Source organism: Geotrypetes seraphini, chromosome 1 (assembly GCF_902459505.1).
Source record: "Geotrypetes seraphini chromosome 1, aGeoSer1.1, whole genome shotgun sequence".
Classification (NCBI taxonomy): Eukaryota; Metazoa; Chordata; class Amphibia; order Gymnophiona; family Dermophiidae; genus Geotrypetes; species Geotrypetes seraphini.
This window is the reverse complement of record NC_047084.1, coordinates 489736624-489758110: the sequence shown is the minus strand read 5'-3', so window position 1 is coordinate 489758110 and position 21487 is coordinate 489736624. Positions and strand designations below refer to the sequence as shown.

The 21487-nt window shown below is 46.5% G+C and overlaps 1 protein-coding gene across 3 annotated transcripts in view; it reads right to left on the bottom strand.

Annotated features, from left to right (window-relative positions):
- TOPORS (TOP1 binding arginine/serine rich protein, E3 ubiquitin ligase) overlaps nucleotides 1–21385 on the bottom strand; it is a 56933-nt gene extending 35548 nt beyond the window's left edge. Inside the window, exon 1 of one of the 3 annotated variants that reach the window (XM_033926675.1) lies at nucleotides 21259–21385. The gene's annotated coding sequence lies outside the window, so the exon portion shown is untranslated. Of the gene's footprint in view, nucleotides 1–20449; nucleotides 21030–21133 lie in introns of those variants that run through there. The other 2 variants (XM_033926637.1, XM_033926646.1) reach the window with 2 other exon arrangements.
- Nucleotides 21386–21487: the final 102 nt, after the last annotated feature.

Genomic DNA, 21487 nt, shown 5'->3' with positions numbered 1-21487 from the left:
CTGTTGGTTCCTGTCTTCTATTTCGCGTGGGCGTAGCTTCCTCGTTCCAGCGCTGCCACTGCTCTTGTTCCGCCACACTCCTGTAGGCCTCCTCGATGAACCTCTCGAGCTCCCTTACTTGTTCCTCGATGTGGCTCTCTCTTGCGGGGTTTTCAGCTGAAGGGGGCTGAAGGGGACTTCCAAAAAGTGCAATCCTTCCAGTTCCTGAATCCTGCACTGCAGTCGACTGACTTCTTTCTTCAGGCTGTCCAGTTCCTGACACTGACCGCATATGTACGTAGTCGTACATATGACACCCCGTGCAGTACACTGAGAAGTTCCTCTGGGTTCCTGCTGCTTCCATCTCCGTTCCTCTTCAATTTAATTCACTAAGTGCCTTTTACTTTTGCTTGTATGTGCTTGTGCTAGCTCTCTCTTATGCTTGGCTCGGTCTCACCTACTTATCTGTCGCTTTCTTTTTGCCTGGGAGTAAGTGCTGTCCTCTACTGGGCCTACCTCTTTCCTGTCCCTGGAGCCTGCCTTTCTGCCTCTCTTTTCTTACATGTGTTCCCTGCCTATCGCTTTTCTTGTGGTGAGTAAGTGTTGCCCTCTCTTGGACCTATCCCTCTCTTGTCCCCAGAGCCTAGTGCCTCTCCTCCCTTCTTTACCTTGTGCGAGTGCTCTCCTTGCTCAAGTGCCCTCTTGTTCCTTACCTTCCTGTGCTTTGCTGTGCTCTGAGTCCTTGACTGTATTTGCTCGGCCCTTCTTAAGGCTCCTTTGCAAAGGCGATCTCGCTAAGGCGAGCGCCTTTGCTGCTCGCCTTCACTGCGTGCCGAACGGTTGCGTGCCATTGGCCCGCCTCCTTTTATGGAGGAGCCCGGACGCTAGTTGCTGACGCAGTGGGGATGAGCGGAGCTACTCTCGCCGCTGCCCCGATGTTCCTTCTCCTGCTCCCTCTCTCCTGCTGGCTTTGGGCTGCTTCTTTCGCCTCCCTAGCGCCTCTCCTGCTCTCCCCTGCCTCTCCGCTACTTTGTGCTGTCTCCCTGCTCCTTTCTCCTGCCTCGTATATATTAACAATCAAAATACGGACAGCACTTCAACTTATAAACTGTTTTGCATTTTTAATAAGGAAAATATTTGATTGTGTTGGTCCAACAGCCCCGGCATCAGGATAAAATTGAAGAAAAACACAAAACACATCTGTTTTAAATTATAGGATCTACCTAGATCTGTCTGAACCGTATTATTTAAAAATGGTAGCACTTTCTAAGTTACTCTACCCTTTTCAGATAGCCCCTTTTTAGGTTCTAGAGAGAGGAGAAATTTCATCATGGTATAGTGCAGTGCTTTGTTTGGTGGGAGTAAGTCCTAAGCTGCACTACCACAAATTGACCTTAGAAAAACTCAAGTGGGTATTGGGCGCCATAATTATACAGAACTGCTTAGATGGATTCAAGAATCATAAAATGGAGATACGTATTATTTACTGTCAGAGTTTGAAACTTTGTTTGCAGGAGAATTTGATGCTTGGACATTTTTTCATATGTCAGGAGCCTCCTTAGCTCAGCCTCTAGAGCAGGCATGAACATGGGAGGTGAAGGTCCTGGAATTTGTTTCCAGTTTTTCCCTTTCTGGCACTGATTGGCAACCCACAATTTGGATCGGATTAGGATGATCATGCCTATAGTTGTGGGTAGATAAGGGTTGTAGAACTCTAGGAGATTATTAGCAGTGCAGGAAGGCTTTCCCACATTTGAACAGCTAAAATACAAATGGACAATACCAAATATTCTTTCATACATTATCTACAAATTTGTCACTATAATGCCAAATGAATCAGATTGATTTCTTTGATTGGACAACCAAAGAATAGGTTAGTGGATATGTGCTAGATACTACCGTGTTTCCCAGAAAATAAGACAGTGTCTTATATTAATTTTAGGCCCAAAAACACACTAGGTCTTGTTTTCACCCCAATTCTTCCTCTTTCCTTTCTCTCCCCCACATGTGCAGCATCTTTCCTTCCTTCTCGCCCATCCCCTTGTGCCTTCCCTCTGCAGCATCTTTCTATCCCTCCATCTCTCCCATCCCCCTGTGCAGAACTCTTGCCAAGCTTCCATCCTTCCCTCCCTCCCATGCCTCGTGCAGCAGAACCCTTGCCCAGCTTCCATGCTTGCCTCCCTCCCTCCCATCCCTTGTGCAGCAGAACCCTTGCCATCAGTGACACGGCAGAGGGAATTCACTGGCGGACAAGGCTGAATCAGCCTGTTTACAGTGCTGCTCACCCGACGCTGATTTTGAAGGAATTACCGGTATGTAGGGTTCACTCGCGATCGGCGGTTCAGATGGGAGGGAAGGGTGGCTGTGGGGGGGGGGGGAGCACTGCCAGCTAATCCTGACTAGGGCTTATTTTTAGGGTAGGGCTTATATTAAGACCTACCCCGAAAATCATGCTAGGTCTTATTTTCAGGAAAACACAGTATATTGTCTACTTGGATTTCAGTAAGACTTTTGACAGTCCCTCATAGGAGGCTCATAAACAAACTCAGTGGACTAAAGTTAGGACATAAAGTGGTAAACTAGTTGACTGACAGATGGTAGAGGGTGGTGGTAAATATAGTTTACTCAGAGGATAGAGAATAGACATATAAGTAGTGGAGTGCTTCAGGAAATGGTACTGGGGCATATTTGTGAGTGATATTGCTGAAAGGTTACAAGGAAAAGCTTGATTTTTTTGTGGTGGATACCATTTTTTGAAAGAATAGACAACATGAGAAAAGATCTACAAAAATTAGAAGAATGATAAAACATTTGCCAGTTCAAATTTAATATGAAGAAGTCCAAAGTGATGCATTTGAGGTGTACAAATTAAAAAAAAGCAGTTTGCACTAGGTGGTGAGAGACTGTCATGCCCAGATCAGAAGACCTTGGGGTGATGGTGTCAAGGATCTCAAGGTTAGTGCCATAATTAACAAATTATTAATTGTGATTAATAATTAGTCGCATACAGCCCACTTTCTGCCTGCCTGCCTTCCTCCCCTCCCCTACACATGGTTTAGTATCTGTGCCCACCCCCCAACCAGCTTACCCTTAAACCAGGTCTTCTGCCCTGCAGCAAGCAGCAGCCCTACTGAAAGGCTAGCTGCATCAGGCCTTTTCCTCTGACCTTTCCTGCTACCTTCTGATATAACTTCCTGTTTTCAGGAGACAGTAGGGTCAGAGGGAAAAGCCCGGTGAAGGCTGCATGTAGCCTTTCAAAAGGACTGATATTGGCTGCAAGGGCCAAATACCTGTTTTAAGTATAAGCCAGATGCAGAGGTGTCATTGAGCCATCGTGGGGTACAAGGAAGGAGAAATGCTGGACTGTGTGGGGGAAGGGAGAGAGAAAGAAAGAATTGGACCTGGATATATGGGTGAGGGGATGGGGGGAAGAGAAAGAGTGAGAGTACTGAACCTGGGGGATGGAGTATTGTTCACTAACTGCTGGGGTAGCTGAAGCCCCATCAGTCAAAGAAATCTACTGCCCGAGTTGCCCTTTTCCTCCTCATACTGCCTAAGGAGCGTAGAAGTCAGCAGCATGCCTCCAGCCACTGACACTTGCATACCCCAAGCATCCTCAGTTCAAGCAAACTGCCAAAAACTAAGGGTCAAAGTTCAACAAAAACACTAGACTTACAGCATATATTTCAGTGTTTATGATACATATCTAAATGCATTACGCTACACATATTTGTTTGACACAGCAGCTAACATCAGTTTTATAAATTTAAGATGCTCTGCATGGGTTTATTATGTTGTTTATGATTTATTGAGCAGTGCATAAGTTTAGCATATTTCTATTTACCATTTGTACTAGGTAGACAATATTATTGGGATAATTTTCTTTTGTCTCCAACCTAATATATTTTTTCAATAATTTTTCCCTTTTAGAGTAGATTCATATTAATTTGCAATTTATCAATTAATTAAAAATGGATACAATTGAATGCTGATGACAGTTCTTCACTAGCAGCATGCTTCATTGGAAGAAAACAATCAAAGTGTCAAAGCTTATTTTATTGGGCTCAAATTGGTACATGAATTATCAGCAGATGACAAGTTACTGCTTATTTGGCGATCAGAAATCAATCTAACGGATTAAGACCAAATCTGTTTACATCATGAAGCACTGTATCTCAAGAAATATGATGCAATGCAAAAGACATGCTGTAGTCCATTTAGAAAGCAAAATCATCTTGTTAAAATGGGATTTTTGAAAATTGATCTTGAAATGATTAATAAATTGAATCAGCTGACAAAAGGAAACATTAAATCAGGTCAGAAAATTTGCCCTAGATGTAAAGCTGAATTTTTATCTCTATGGTAGAAATAGAAGTGGCATCATCCTCATCTTCTGATTTTGACTTTGAAATGGATACTTCTGTCATGATTGACCAAAGCCTATCTGCATTGGGCGAGTCTCCTTTGAAATATACAAAAAAGTGAGCAGTAGAGATAAAGTGGGTTATACAAAATGAAAAATTGAACGAGTGCAAAATGTGATAAAGCACAAGATAATGTCTGCTACTGGACTAGCAGCTCAGGATGTCGGACAATTAAGCCAAACCACAGAATGCACCTTGTGTCAAGGCTATATAGACTTGTTTGAAGAAATAGAAGGAAAAAATTACATTATATAACATAACTTTATTTTTCTATACCGCCTTAATCAAAATAATTCTAGGTGGCTTCCACAAAAGAGAAAAACTGGACAATCAGTGAAATACAAAATAGTAAAAAATGAATACAGCCTGTTGTATAAAAAGACATTAAAAATTTAAAATTGATAGGATAAGATTAATTATGTTTAAAAAATAAAAATAAAAGCACAGATTAAAAGATGAATTTATCAAATAATATTGGCTTGATTTCTTTCCTAAAAGCGCCATAGGACAACATGGCTCCGCTGATATAGTTACCCAACCAGGACTATCTAAATAAGACCCGAGTTTACAGCCTAAAATCTTCGGGTAAGCAAATAGGTTGCAGTTCCTGGTTATCCACACATGGTTATATAACACAAAATGAGATGGCAGGTATGTAGGTGCCAATCCCCAAACTGACTTGAAACAGATTATACAAATATTGACTGTGGCCCCAAGAAGTTAGTCAATAAAAGGAACAGAATCAGAGTTTGAAGTTTCAGAACATATGGTAAAGATGGCCCAAAAAAATCAAGAAAGAGCAGAATATTTAGCAGTGTACCTCACCTGATCCAAAGTTGGCATGCAGTTGCCAAAAGAAGAAATGATTGATAGAGTACAACAGTTTTATTTAGATGATGAATTTAGCAGAATCTGTCCTGGTAAGAAAGACTGCATTTCTGTCGGCTCAATGGAGTCAAAGTACAAAAACAAAAGTACTTCTTGCTGTTGAGCAATTTAAAAGAAATATATGTGGCATATCGTGACAAATATGCAGATGGAATTTATAACTTCATTTGGTCTGCAGATCGAAGACGACGTGGCAGAACACTCTCAATGAGATGTTTGGGTGCCAGATTGTGCACGCACATACAGACATTTAGCATAAGCTTAAAGCGAATCCTATCCATCAACCAATACAAACTCACATAGTACTCTGTCACATGCTCATGTCTTCCTAGCCTAAACAAAGTTCTGATCACCAAATTTTGGGCGACCTGGAGGGCACATAACGCTGACATTGGTACCCCCAGGAGTACCAAATTACAGTAGTCAAGAACCAAAAGAACTGTTTCTTGCAGAACTAATTTAAACAAATGGGCTGACAAATAGGGCCTAAGCCCATTCACTAGACGAAGCAGAAAGAACACTTTTCGTACTGTATCTGCCCCTTAAATGTAAGCCCCAAGTCAACAAGAACACCCAAATATTTTACCTCCTGCACAACCGGCACAGAATCAAGAGAAACTTGAAAACAATCACTGCAGGTTCCTTTCTTGTAAAATCTAGCTTCTGCAACACCACAAGTTTGGTTAAAATGTTGCATCATCATCAAACCCAACAGAGCCTGGAAATTCTTTAGAATCAATATATGTAATAATTTAAATAACAAAAGACCATATTTTACCTTAAAGCAAAATAGCTTACACACAGACTCATGGACCTTGGCTAATGAAAAACTAAAAGACAAGGTGCTTATCTATATAATAAAACCGTAGGCGGCGCATGCGCAGTCTTATCAGCGTGCTTCCATGATCCGTATGTCCGTGGCCGCCAAGACTGCAGCATGCCCCGCGCTTACTACGGCCCCACGCGGCACTTCACTCCATTTTCGCCAGAGCGGTTTGCCCAGATAGGGGAAGCTGAACAGCTCACTCCCGCCTCTGCTCGACTTCCTGTTCACAACCCCCCCCCCCCAAACAACCGCATAGGAAAAACTCACTCCCTGCTCTCCTGCCACGGCGTTTGCTTCCTCTACTCGGCACGGCGCTTTACCCGGCAGACATTTAATAAAAGGTTGCCTCCCCCTGCCGCTCTGAATACCTGACCGCCTAACTTTAAACCCGCGGCTGCAGCTGCTTTGAAGACCTGGCCTGGCCGCCTAACTTTAAAACCACGAGCTAAACAGGTATGTAGTTCTTCCTTTCACCTGAACTCGCCTGCTCCCAGTGGGCCAAGAGAGAGGGGGGAGTGGCTGCCGTGGTGATCTGGCCGACTCCCTGGTGACAGGAGCCGCGGCGGCACCTTTAAAGTGAAAAAATAACTGTGGCAAGGGAGCCGGCCAACTGGCAGTTCAAGTTGGAGCTTCAGTCTGGCCTGCTCCCTGCCGTATTGTATTTTTTAGTTGAAAGAAGCGGCGGTGGCTCCTCTCACGATCCCCGCCTGGGTCAGACTTCCGACGCAGGTGGGGATCATGAGAGGAGCCACCGCCGCGTCTTTCAAATAAAAAAATACAATATGGCAAGGCGGGCAGGGAGCAGGCCAGACCAAAGCTCCAACTTGAACTGCCAGTTGGCCGGCTCCCTTGCCACAGTTATTTTTTCACTTTAAAGGTGCCGCCGCGGCTCCTGTCACCAGGGAGTCGGCCAGATCACCACGGCAGCCACTCCCCCCTCTCTCTTGGCCCACTGGGAGCAGGCGAGTGAAGCCCGGTACTTCCGGGTAGCTAAGGGGCGGAGCGCGGCGCGTGCTCAGGGTCCGGGTGGAGAAGCCGGTGCTACAGCCGCTTGCACACATTAGCACTGGCTAACGCAACCCGGGTAAGGGAGATCAAGTTTGGGAGGATCGCTCAGACTTGGGACTGGCGTTCACCTTCGGATGGAACAGTAACCTGCTCCAGGGGAGCCGGACGACACCCACATGTAACAGATCAGCACTACCCCCGATTTCCCGAACCCCCACCTCCCCCCAAGCAACAACAAAAACTACTCCCGATGCCTGCGGCTGTGACCCCCCCACCCCAAGTAAACTCCCCAGGAGCAAGATCGGATGCCCGGAAAAGGGGGGAGGGATAGATCACTCCCAACCGTTCGAGGAGAACTGAGGGCTGGAAGAGTAGGTATGAGAAGGGGGTTGGGTTTGGGGGCTATAAAGGAATATGTGAGAGAAGGGAGCTGGGGATGAAAAAAGGATGAGATGGGAGAAGGGGGGCTACAAAAGGGGGCATGTGAGAGAAAGGGGCTGAAGACAGGAGCTGGAAGAATAAGTGAAGGGGGAATGAAGAGGGAGTTCTATGGAGGTGAAGGACAGAGAAAGGGGACAGATTTTTAAGTTGGTGAAAAAAGGTGGAAATAGGGAGGGTAAAAGGGGAAATGGGAGCCTGAATAGAGGGGGTAAGACATAAGAAGAATAGCCATACTGGATAAGACTAATCTATTCTAGCACCCGTTAATGTAAGGTGATGATGGACAGGGGGGATGTAAAACAAAGGGGCTGCTGCTGGATAAGGTGAGCAGTGATGGAGTGGTGGAGGACACAGGGGAGGTAAAAGGAAGGGATAATGGATGGGGAGCAGGCAAGGGGTGGTTGTGGACAGCCAAGGAAACCTCCCCCCCCAAAAAAAACACAGAAAGCGACTAAGGAGAGAGAAAAATAAATAAAGACAGACACACACACACATATATTCTAGCACCCGTTAATGTAACGGGCTATAAGACTAGTCCTATATAATAAAAGCTTACCGGCGCATGCACATTGAAAACATTGTGATCCCTGCTGCTGTGGTATGTGCTCCATGGCCGTGTTCCATTTTAGAACCTGGCGGCAGGGAACATTCTGGCCATTCCCCTCCTCCCGCCCTCACTCACCAACCGCTGGAGGAAGCCGGCCATATTCGGCGGCTTGAGGAGGCAGTGCGGAGCGGTGCTGGCGGCGGCTGCCGGGAGAAGGGCTTCGTGCAGCAGCGCTAGCGGTGGCTACCGGGAGGAGGGCTTTGTGCAGCAGTGCTGGCGGTGGCTGCCGGGAGGAGGGCTTCGATCTGCTGAGGGTTGGGTGCTGCTCCAGTGAGGATCGTGGCCTGCTCTACTAAACTTCGCAGCCGCACAGCACCTCAGTAGAACGTTTCCTTGCTGAAACAAGGCTGCCCTGTGAACTTCTAAAAGCTAAGTTACTCAGATTTTCATATTTCAGCATTTCATATTTCAGCTTTTCACTGGTTTTCAGCATTATATCTGCTTAATTTCTCTTCTCCTCCCTGTTTCTTACTAAAAAAATATAAAAAAAAGCACAAAAAAATCCTTCTCTTTCCTCTGTTAAATCTTATTTCCTCTTCCTGCAATTTTGTTTAAAATACTGTGTTTTAGGTGGTATAGAGCCTATATTTCTGGTGCCTGTGGCTCAGGGTGACTAAAGTAGGGAAAATCCTGTTATAAATCCTGTGTTTTAGGGTAGCACTGATAGAACCTGCAGTTTTGTTTAAAATACTGTGTTTTAGGTGGTATAGAGCCTATATTTCTGACTCACTAGTTTTTAGCCATTGTGTCTGATTAGGTGGAGAAGGGAGGGGCTCTGTTTTACTTCTAAGGTTAATTGCATTATCTTTGGGACATTGCTGAAACAAGGCTGCCCTGTGAACTTCTAAAAGCTAAGTTACTCAGATTTTCATATTTCAGCATTTCATATTTCAGCTTTTCACTGGTTTTCAGCATTATATCTGCTTAATTTCTCTTCTCCTCCCTGTTTCTTACTAAAAAAAAAATATAAAAAAAAGCACAAAAAAATCCTTCTCTTTCCTCTGTTAAATCTTATTTCCTCTTCCTGCAGTTTTGTTTAAAATACTGTGTTTTAGGTGGTATAGAGCCTATATTTCTGGTGCCTGTGGCTCAGGGTGACTAAAGTAGGGAAAATCCTGTTATAAATCCTGTGTTTTAGGGTAGCACTGATAGAACCTGCAGTTTTGTTTAAAATACTGTGTTTTAGGTGGTATAGAGCCTATATATTTTTCTAGGCATTTAAACTAGAAGGTGGGGGTGGTGTATGTAGAGACCACCCCCGGCAAAAGAAAAGATGTGATAGTAGTAAAGGCTGCAACAAAAGCAATATCAGCAACTCATTTCTTAGTATTGCAGCGGAAAGTGAAACGACACAAAAATCCATACGAAAAAGGAGATTATCGCTGAAAAATAGCTGGAAAGCGATGACCACAAATGCTCGCAGTCTAAGCAACAAAGTTCATGATCTGCAAGCCCTGATATTAGAGGCAGATCTAGATATTGTTGCTATCACAGAGACATGGTTCAGTGAATCACATGGATGGGATGCAAACATACCGGGATATAATCTTTTTAGGAAGGACAGAGATGGTCATAAAGGTGGAGGAGTAGCTCTCTATGTAAAGATCAATATCCAAGCGACCGAAATGCAAGGGACCTGGGGAGAGGAAGAAGCGATATGGATTGCTCTGAAAAGAGAAGATGGAACTTCTATCTACGTGGGTGTAGTCTACAGACCTCCGACTCAATCGCAGCAAATTGATGAGGATCTGATTGTGGATATCCAAAAGTTTGGAAGGAAAGAGGAGGTTCTGCTGTTGGGAGATTTCAACCTGCCGGATGCGGACTGGAATGTTCCGACTGCGGAATCGGAAAGAAGTAGGGAGATTGTGGATGCCTTTCAAGAGGCTCTGCTCAGACAAATGGTGACGGAACCCACAAGGGAAAAAGCGATATTGGATCTGGTCCTCACAAATGGAGAGAATATATCTAATGTTCGAGTGGGTGCTCACCTGGGTAGTAGCGATCATCAAACGGTTTGGTTTGATATAACGGCTAAAGTGGAGAGCGGCCGCACGATACTTAAAGTCCTAGATTTCAAACGTACGGACTTTAATGCAATGGGAAAGTACCTGAAGAAAGAGCTGTTAGGATGGGAGGACATAAGAGAAGTGGAAAGACAGTGGTCTAAGCTGAAAGGAGCGATAAAAATGGCTACGGACCTTTATGTGAAGAAAATCAATAAAAACAAGAGAAAAAGGAAGCCGATATGGTTCTCCAACCTAGTGGCTGAGAAAATAAAGGCGAAAGAGTTGGCGTTCATGAAATATAAAAAAACCCAAGAAGAGGAGAGCAGAAAGGACTACAGGGTGAAACTGAAAGAAGCCAAGAGAGAGATACGTTTAGCGAAGGCACAGGCGGAAGAACAAATGGCTAAAAATGTAAAAAAGGGAGATAAAAATTTTTTCAGATATATTAGTGAAAGGAGGAAGATAAAAAATGGAATTGCTAGGCTAAAAGATGCTGGGAACAAATATGTGGAGAGTGATGAGGAGAAAGCAAATGTGCTAAACAAATACTTCTGTTCTGTGTTCACAGAAGAAAATCCTGGAGAAGGACCGAGATTGTCCGGCAAAGTTACACGAGAAAATGGAGTAGATTCTGCGCCGTTCACGGAGGAGGGTGTTTATGAGCAACTTGAAAAACTGAAGGTGGACAAAGCGATGGGACCAGACGGGATCCATCCCAGGATACTAAGGGAACTCAGAGAGGTTCTGGCGAGTCCTATTAAAGACTTGTTCAACAAATCTCTGGAGACGGGAGTGATTCCTGGGGATTGGAGGAGAGCGGATGTGGTCCCTATTCATAAAAGTGGTCACAGGGATGAAGCAGGAAACTACAGGCCGGTGAGCCTCACTTCAGTTGTTGGAAAAATAATGGAAGTGTTGCTGAAAGAAAGGATAGTGTATTTCCTTGAATCTAATGGGTTACAGGATCCGAGGCAACATGGCTTTACAAAAGGTAAATCGTGCCAAACGAACCTGATTGAATTTTTTGATTGGGTGACCAGAGAGCTGGATCAAGGACATATGCTAGATGTAATTTACTTGGATTTCAGCAAAGCCTTTGATACAGTTCCTCATAGGAGGCTGTTGAACAAACTTGAAGGGCTGAAGTTAGGACCCAAAGTGGTGAACTGGGTCAGAAACTGGCTATCGGACAGACGCCAGAGGGTGGTGGTTAATGGAAGTCGCTCGAAGGAAGGAAAGGTGACTAGTGGAGTCCCTCAGGGTTCGGTGCTGGGGCCAATCCTGTTCAATATGTATGTAAGTGACATTGCTGAAGGGCTAGAAGGAAAAGTGTGCCTTTTTGCAGATGATACCAAGATTTGTAACAGAGTAGACAACGAAGAGGGAGTGGAAAATATGAAAAAGGATCTGCAAAAGTTAGAGGAATGGTCTAATGCCTGGCAACTAAAATTCAATGCAAAGAAATGCAGAGTAATGCATTTGGGGATTAATAATAGGAAGGAACCGTATATGCTGGGAGGAGAGAAGCTGATATGCACGGACGGAGAGAGGGACCTTGGGGTGATAGTGTCCGAAGATCTAAAGGCGAAAAAACAGTGTGATAAAACAAGGCTGCTGCCAGAAGGATTCTGGGCTGTATAAAGAGAGGCGTAGTCAGTAGAAGGAAGAAGGTGTTGATGCCCCTGTACAGGTCATTGGTGAGGCCCCACTTGGAGTATTGTGTTCAGTTTTGGAGACCGTATCTGGCGAAAGACATAAGAAGACTTGAGGCGGTCCAGAGGAGGGCGACGAAAATGATAGGAGGCTTGCGCCAGAAGACGTATGAGGAGAGACTGGAAGACCTGAATATGTATACCCTAGAGGAAAGGAGAGACAGGGGAGATATGATTCAGACGTTCAAATACTTAAAGGGTATTAACGTAGAACAAAATCTTTTCCAGAGAAAGGAAAATGGTAAAACCAGAGGACATAATTTGAGGTTGAGGGGTGGTAGATTCAGGGGCAATGTTAGGAAATTCTACTTTACGGAGAGGGTGGTGGATGCCTGGAATGCGCTCCCGAGAGAGGTGGTGGAGAGTAAAACTGTGACTGAGTTCAAAGAAGCGTGGGATGAACACAGAAGATTTAGAATCAGAAAATAATATTAAATATTGAACTAGGCCAGTTACTGGGCAGACTTGCACGGTCTGTGTCTGTATATGGCCGTTTGGTGGAGGATGGGCTGGGGAGGGCTTCAATGGCTGGGAGGGTGTAGATGGGCTGGAGTAAGTCTTAACAGAGATTTTGGCAGTTGGAACTCAAGCACAGTACCGGGTAAAGCTTTGGATTCTCGCCCAGAAATAGCTAAGAAGGAAAAAAAAAAAAAAAAATTTAAATTGAATCAGGTTGGGCAGACTGGATGGACCATTCGGGTCTTTATCTGCCGTCATCTACTATGTTACTATGTTACTATGTTTTTTTTCCTCTGACGTACGCGATCGCGTCAGAGGGAACGTACTTCTAAGGGGCAGAGCGGCCTACGAGGTTCACAAAAGCTGGCTGTGATGCTTACAACGCTGCATACTGGACCAGGGAAACAGGTAAGGGGTGCTGCTGGAGCAGGGAAGAGGTGCTACTGGACCGGGAGAGCAAGGAAGAGAGACGGGGAGCAGGGAAGAGGTGCTATTGGACAGGGGGAGCAAGAAAGAGGGACAGGGGGAGCAAGGAAGAGGGACGGGGAGCAGGGAAGAGGTGCTATTGGACCGGGGGTGCAAGTAAGAGGGACAAGGGGAGCAGGGAAGAGGTGCTACTGGGCCGGGAGAGCAAGGAAGAGGGACGGGGAGCAGGGAAGAGGTGCTATTGGACAGGGGGAGAAGGGGGCTGGGGAGGGTGGTAAAATTGGTTTGGAGCTGGGGCTGAAAATAGGGGACATGTGAGGGAAGGAGGCTTTACTAGCACTCGTTAATGTAACGGGCTTAAACATCCTATATAATAAAAGCATACTGGCACATGCACATTAAAAACATTGTGATCCCTGCTGCTGTGGTATGTGATCCGTGGCCGTGTTCCATTTTAGAACCCAGCGGCAGGGAACATTCTGGCCACTCCCCTCCTCCCGCCCTCACTCACCAACCGTTGGAGGAAGCCAGCCATATTCGGCGGCTTGAGGCAGTGTGGAACAGTGCTGGCGGTGGCTGCTGGGAGGAGGACTTTGTGCAGCAGTGCTGACGGGGGCTGCCAGGAGGCGGGCTTTGTGCAGTGGTGCTGGCGGTGGCTGCCGAGAGGAGGGCTTCGATCTGCTGAGGGTCGGGCGCTGCTCCAGTGAGGATCGTGGCCGGCTCTACTATACTTCGTAGCCGCACAGCACCTCAGTAGAACGTTTCCTCCGACGTACGCGATCGCGTCAGAGGGAACGTACTTCTAAGGGGCAGAGCGGCCTACGAGGTTCACAAAAGCTGGCCGTGATGCTTACAACGCTGCATACTGGACCAGGGAAACAGGTAAGGGGTGCTACTGGACCGAGAGAGCAAGGAAGAGGGACGAGGAGCAGGGAAGAGGTGCTATTGGACCGGGGGAGCAAGGAAGAGGGACAGGGGGAGCAGGAAAGAGGTGCTATTGGACCGGGGGAGCAAGGAAGAGGGACAGGGGGAGCAGGGAAGAGGTGCTATTGGACCGGGGGAGCGAGGAAGAGGGACAGGGGGAGCAGGGAAGAGGGACAGGGGGGGCAGGGAAGAGGTGCTATTGGACCGGGAAAGCAAGGAAGAGGGACAGGGGGAGCAGGGAAGAGGGAAGAGGTGCTATTGGACCAGGGGAGCAAGGAAGAGGGACAGGAGGAGAAAAGAAGAGGGACAGGGAGCAGGGAAGAGGTGCTATTGGACCGGGGGAGCAAGGAAGATGGACAGGGGAAGCAGGGAAGAGGTGCTATTGGACCGGGGGAGCAAGGAAGAGGGACAGGGGGAGCATGGAAGAGGTGTTACTGGGCCAGGAGAGCAAGGAAGAGGGACAGGGAGCAGGGAAAAGGTGCTATTGTACCGGGGGAGAAGGGAGTTGGGGGGGTAAAATTGGTTTGGAGCTGGGGCTGAAAATAGGGGACATGTGAGGGAAGGAGGCTTTACTAGCACCGATTAATGTAATGGGCTTAAACACTAGTAATAATAATAATAATTTTATTTCTTATACTAGTATTTTAGCCCGTTACATTAACGGGTGCTAGAATATGTGTCTGTCTGTCTGTCTTTCTTTCTGTGTCTCTCTCCCTCCCGCTGTCTTTCTTTCTGTCTGTCTCTGTCCCTGGCCCCCTTTGTCTGTCTGTCTGTCTTTCTGTGTATCTCCCTGCCCCTGTGTCTTTCTTCTTTTCTTTCTGTCTTCCTTCCTCCCGCTATCTTTCTATCTATCTATCTGTCTCTCTCCCTGCCTCCTAGGCAGCAGCACTTCTCTCCCACCACTTCCCTGTGCAGCAGCCAAATCAGCATTCCTCCCCCTCCATTTCCCTCCCCCCACATCATTTCCCTGAATTGCATTGAATTTTGACATCATAACAGCTCTCTTCACCCGAATTCAAAGCGCGTGGATTGCTCTGCCCACGGTCTGGCGTCTCTTCCTCCCATTCTCTCGAGTCTCACCGTCCGCAGCCCGACTTCTCTCCCTCATTCTCAAACACCCCATCCCCACGTCCGACCTACAAACCTGTCTCTGAAGCTTCCAACACCATCCAAAAGTTTGCTTCTCCAACGTCCCGCTCCCTCCGCCGCAACTTCTTTCCATGTGCCGCGTCCCGCCCTGCCAGAAACAGGAAGTTGTGGCAGAGGGAGCGAAACGTAGCCGCTGGAAAGCTATTCACCTCAGCGGACAGCCGCAGGGAAGCCTCACCGCCCCAGCTCCGTCCCCGTCCGCAGTCCGGCCCAGGCCTCCCGCGCTTTCTCAGCGGCCCGGCTCGCTCAGTTGTTTGTTTGTTATTTTACCTGCCCCTCTGCTTCCTGCATTCGGCTGCTCTCCGCCGACAGCCGCCTGCCTCAAAGCCCTCCTCCCTACCCTACCCCTAGCATGGCCACTGCGCCTTGAGATTGCCCTGGTCTCGGGGCGGGCGAGGAAGGCCCCTTGCTCAGCAACGCTGCTTCTGTCCATCCCCGCCAGTGACGTATTAAGCGCGCATGCGCACTTGTGCCGCCACACCCCGACAGAAAAGGGATCAGGGAACACGTGGCGCGAGTGCGCATGCGCTGCTAGCATTTTATTATTTAAGATACCGCTATACCAGAAGTTCAAAGCAGAGAAAACATACAGTCAGAGATTGAGATACAAGTTAAACAAAATATTCAGTCTGATACAGGGTAGAAACATGCAATTTGATAAAAACGTTCAGACTGAAATACACTGACAGTTGAAAGAGTACATTGGTTAGATCTAAAATCTAAAAGATGGAACAATGACGTAATTAAGATGTGGACGGCTATTGGGAATTGGTAATGAGATTGGTGGAACATTGCTGACTTTGTGCCTCATTTGGAGTTACAACTGAGGTCATATTTCCACAGAGAGGCTAATTCCTAAGGAGCTTACCATTCCAAATTAACAGACTTAAATTTTTGTAAAACTTTTGTATCAAAAGCATTTGTTTGGACCACTTTATCATATAAACTACTATGCTAGATTACAATTACATTATTTGCAATCACATTACATACACAAAAAATAATTCAAAGAGTAGTCTCCGCTTTTCCAGGGAGAATAGCCCCAGCTTTTTCAACTTGTCAGCGTAAAATAAGTTTTCCATACTAAATTGATAAGAGGTATGGAAAACTTATCTTACGCTGACAGGTTGAAAAAGCTGGGGCTATTCTCCCTGGAAAAGCAGAGACTTAGAGAAGACATGATAGAAACCTTCAAAATCCTGAAAGACATAGAGAAGGTAGACAGAGACAGATTCTTCAAACTATGGGGAACCACAAGTACAAGGGGGCACTCGGAGAAATTGAAAGGGGACAGGTTTAGAATAGAGAGTTGCGCGGGGACAGAAATCCCACCCGTCCCCACCCATCCCTGCCAAAGTCCCACCCTTCCCCACCCGTCCCCGTGAGGAATCCCACCCGTCCCCACGACCCGTCCCCGCAAGGAATCCCCTCCTTCCCCACCTGTCCCTGCGAGGAATCCCCTCCGTCCCCACCTGTCCCTATAAACTATAGAAATAGTTATTTCATTTAATTATGCTACTGAATTAAAGGCTCTGGTAGAAACCCACTTACAAATAAGCAAAAAGACTTTATTAATTTGGAAATATTAATTGGGAAGAATACATACTTTGTAAATGGGTTTCTACCAGAGCCTGTAATGTTTATAAATTTTTATCAACACAACTAATATACTACTTTATCCTAAAGAAAAAAAAAAAAATAATAGAATTAGAATTTTTTTTCCTACCTTTGTTGCCTGGTTTCTGCTTTCCTCATGTTCTCATTCAATTCCTTCCATCCACTGTCTCTCTTCTCTCTGCATCTTCCATTTGCTCTGTTACTGTGCCTCCCTTTCTCCCCCCTTCCAAATTGGTCTGGCACCCATCTTCTTCCCTCCGCTCCCCCCATAGTCTGGTATCTCTGTCTTCTTCCCTGCCAGCGTCTTCTCCCCACTCTCTCTTCCCCATTTCCTTTCGGCGTCCCATCTTCCCCATGTCCTGTCAACGTTCTTCTCCCCCCTCTGTCTTCCCCATGTGCTTTCAGTGTCCTTCTCCCCCCTCTGTCTTCCCCATGTGCTTTCAGTGTCCTTCTCCCCCCTCTGTCTTCCCCATGTCCTTTCAGCGTCCTTCTCCACCCCTTTGTCTTCCCCATGTGCTTTCAGCGTCCTTCTCCACCCCTTTGTCTTCCCCATGTCCTTTCAGCGTCCTTCTTCCCCCATCTTCCCCATGTCCTTTTAGCATTCTTCTCCACCCCTTTGTCTTCCCCAGTGCTTTTAGCGTCCTTCTCCCCCCTCAGTTTTACCTTAAGCGCCTTTTCCTCTCCATTCCACCTTTCCTCCCTTCCTGCCCCTTACCTTTGTGGCGCTTACCCGCTCGACTGACAACATAACAGGCCTGGTCCAACAAACCTCCCTGCCCTATAGCCGCGAATCTAAATTACCTTCTTACAGCAGCTGGAGTATTGAAGCCGCTGTAAGAAAGTAATTTAAATTTGCGGCTACAGGGCAAGGAGGTTTGATGGACCGGGCCTGCTGTTGGTTGGTCGGGAGACCTGGCTGGCTGTGCTGCACCTGGGGCAGATCACCCCCCGCCTTGTACCACTGCCTTTTCCCTGCCTGCCCTGCCACAGCACACAGCCGACCGGAAGTCTTCACGATGTCAGCGCTGACGTCTGAGGGAGGGAGGGCTTTGTTTAAGCCCTCCCTCCGACATCAGCGCTGACATCAAGAAGACTTCCGTTCGGCTGTGTGCGGCAGGGCAGACAGGGAGACGAGCCTCGTGGCTGAATACATCCAGCCCCGCAGGAACCCCGCGACCCTCGGAGCCGTCCCCACGGGATCCCCGCAACCCTAGGGGGCATCCCCACGGGATCCCCACGACCCTAGGGGGAACCCGCGGGATCCCCGTGGTCCCCGTTCAGCTCTCTAGTTTAGAACAAATGCTAGGAAGTTCTTCTTTACTCAGAGGATGGTGGACACATGGAACGCGCTCCCGGAGGCTGTGATAGGGCAGAGCACGCTACTGGGGTTCAAGGAAGGTTTAGATAAATTCCTGCAGGATAAAGGGATTGAGGGGTACAGATAGAAAGTAGAGATAGGTTATAGGAAAGTCAGGGACCACTTAACAGGTCATGGACCTGATGGGCTGCCGCGGGTACAGACCGCTGGGCGCGATGGACCTCTGGTCTGACCCAGTGGAGGCAATTTCTTATGTTCTTATGTTCCAACTACTTAAAATCATTGGTTGTCTAGTCAGGGCAGGAGTGATCCTAGTTGTTCTTGCACATGACAGCTCCACTGTCAAAAATGATTGCTATGACCTCTTGCAGCCATTTTGAGAGCAGAGTCAGAATGGGCAGAAGCCATCCACTGGGGATCATCTCCTGCCCTAACTACATCCCCAGACCACCAGGGATTGTATCAATACGAGGTCTGACAATTAAGTTCATAAACTTGTCACCGTGTGCTTACGTTGGCAACACTGTACAAACAGTTCGGTAAGGTTTCATAACCTTGGTATATCAAGTGTCTCACAGCAGTGTTTGTGTCAACTTGTGGCAGTGTCTTGCTGAGTGGGGTTCATCACTGTTGCATGATTTTGTGTATGCTGTCGTGAGAATTTCAGAGCTTGAATTAGAGCAACAAAAAACATTAAATTTCTTGTTAACTGCCATGACGAAAATGCAAATATTATAAAATAGTCACTCGGTAAGGTCAAAATGGAGTAACCTAAATATAATATATATCAACTCCTAATCGAACTCTGCTCAGAGACATGAAGGCAGATACCACCGCCTCAGCACCCAATCATTGCAGTGTTCAATGCGAGTTACAACTAATGCTGGTGGTAATTAATTGCATTTTCACAAGCCACACGGGCTATAGACTGTACATCTTATATTGATGACTTTAAGATGTACTAAAGTTTAAAGCTAAGTTCCATAAACTTTAGTACATCTTAAAGTCATCAATATAAGATGTATAGTAGAGAATGACACAGTGACAAAATTCATCACCGTCTCTGTCCCCGCGGATAAACGCGGGAAATAATCCCATGTCATTTTCTAGTGTCTATTTCAATCTCAATCCTTCTATACCAGCATTCTTCAAAGCAAAGCTTGCAGGTCAGTGGTTGTGGCCATTCATACTCTGATTCTTCCCTCTTTCCTTAAAGAATGACATGAAGATGGTTTCCCGCGGGGATGGGAACGGTGATGAATTTTGTCACCGTGTCATTCTCTAATGTATAGTCTATAGCCCGTGTGGCTTGTGAAAATGCAACTAATTACACCAGCATTAGTTGTAACTCACATTGAACACTGCGATGATTGGGTGGTGAGGCGGTGATATCTGCCTTCATGTCTCTGAGCAGAGTTCGATTAGGAGTTGATATGTATTATATTTAGGTTACTCCATTTTGACCTTACCAAGTGACTATTTTATAATATTTGCATTATTCATTTTTGGTCACTCAACAGCCTAGAGTGTTGAGTTTATTTTGCCCTTTGTTGTTTTTTGGCCATGAAGAAAATGGCAGTGTACAAATGGATTAAATGTTTTTTTGAGGGGAGAGAAAATATCAGTGATGAAGAGAGATCAGGTTTTCAATAACGAGCAGAACTGATGAAAACATTGCAAAAATTAATCGAATTGTGCATCAAAATTGTCAATCAACTATGAGAAGCGTAACAGACCAAGTAAACATTGATAGAGAAAGTTAGGAAATTTTAACTGAAAATCTTGGCATGAGAAAGATGTGTGCAAAAATGGTCCCGTATGGCTCTTGTGTCACAATGCACCAGCTCACACAGCACTGCAAGGGAGTTTTTAGCCAGTAAAAAACTGTATTGGAACACCCGCCCTACTCACCCTGATCTGGTCCCCCAATGAATTCTTTACCCGAAGATGAAGGGAATATTGAAAGGAAGACATTTTGCTGACATTCAAGACAGCAAGGTTAATATACAATGACAATTCTGATGGCCATTTCAGAAAGAGTCCCAAAATTGCTTTGAAGGGAGGACTAGGTGTCGGCATTGGTGCATAGCTTCCCAAGGGGAGTACTTTGAAGGTGACTGTAGTGATATTCAGCAATGATGTATGTAGCACTTTTTCTAGGATGAGTTCATGAACTTGTCAGACCTCACAGGCCGGAGGGGGGTAGCTATGGGAGGGGAGGGAAGGGAGGTGGAGAGGCGACACCTGTTAAGAGAGGAGGGAAAGAATGGAGATAAACAGGATAAAGTACTAATTTACGGCTTCCAATGAAAACGCAATCATTTTTGGCTAAAACTAAAACCATGGGCACAACCTTTTAGCCAAAACTAAAACTGGGCAGAAAATGGATTTTGAACCAGTTTCAGAAGCTAAAACTCAAGTCAACCTCTATGTAGCTATATGCAATTGATAGTAAATTTTCAGATATGCCTTACAGAGTTTTTGGCCTGGACATTGTTCAGACACTTCCGATTTAAGCATAAGGAATTAAGTACAGTATCAGCCAATTGAAAATGTGTATTTAAAATGTTTCTTCCCTCCCTTGCTCCACCACTGCAGCAAATATACGGATTGTCCAGACAAAACTTGCTTCCCTTATACAGTATTCTAAAACAATACCTACTAATGAACAAGATCCCCCTGTAGTCTCTGCACCCCTTGCCGAAATGATGTCCTTGGCAACCTCTCAGTACGGCTGCAGCTCCAGTTCTAGTACCAGCAGGGCCGAGTATCTCTTACCCTACTAAAAGATCAGGAAGCTGTTGCTACGGCTACCCGGGGAGAAGAGAAAACTGGTAAGACCCTCACTCTCCCACAGGGAACTAAGTGTCACGCACCAGCTTCCCACAAGGCACCTTCTTCCTGGTTTCCCAGCACCGCCCTCCTTGCCGGCAAAAACCAAAGAGGCACGCAATAAGCACACGACCTCACAGTAAACCACAACTCCCCCACGCAAATAAACGCTGTTTGAGCTCAGGAGTTTGTAAATAGCAGTGATGGGTCTCATTCCCAGCTCCTGGCCGAGAGGCTCCAGAATCACTATATATCCATTGAAATTAGAAAACGGACATAACTTCCCACTAGATTAAAGTTAATCCCCATTCTCCGTTCCGCCCAGCAAAGCCAGGCACAAACATGCCCTGACATTTAAATTCGAGCTACTGCAAGCCCAAGCGAGCGGACCCGGAAAGAGACAACCCAGATTCAGGGCTGGCCCTTTTGTGACGTCACACAGCAAAGGCATCACAACTTCCAAAACCTCATCGAGACAATGACAAGAAGGTGATCGCCGCAGCGCGCCCCTTACCACTCCAGTTTGGCGCCCACGCGTTCTTCACATTCCAGCGAAACTCCAGCGCGCTAACGTGTCACAAAAACTCCTGTTCGCTCCTGTGTTTCTCGGTAATCACAGCCCCGCATTAACCCTCTTACACAAGTGCTCCAGCCAGAACAGGCGCGCGCGCAGCCTGCCGGGAAACAGCGATTTCCCCGCCCCCGTCTCTTCCACCCATCTCATGCCATCACAGCCCAGCGGCCTCCCATAACGATTCAAAAGTGTTGAACCTGCCTGAGAACGACTACAGTGCCTCCTTACGTAGGGGAGGACCACGACGGTGCAGGAGGCAATAAAGGGAAAGTCACTGATTCAGCCCTATTACGC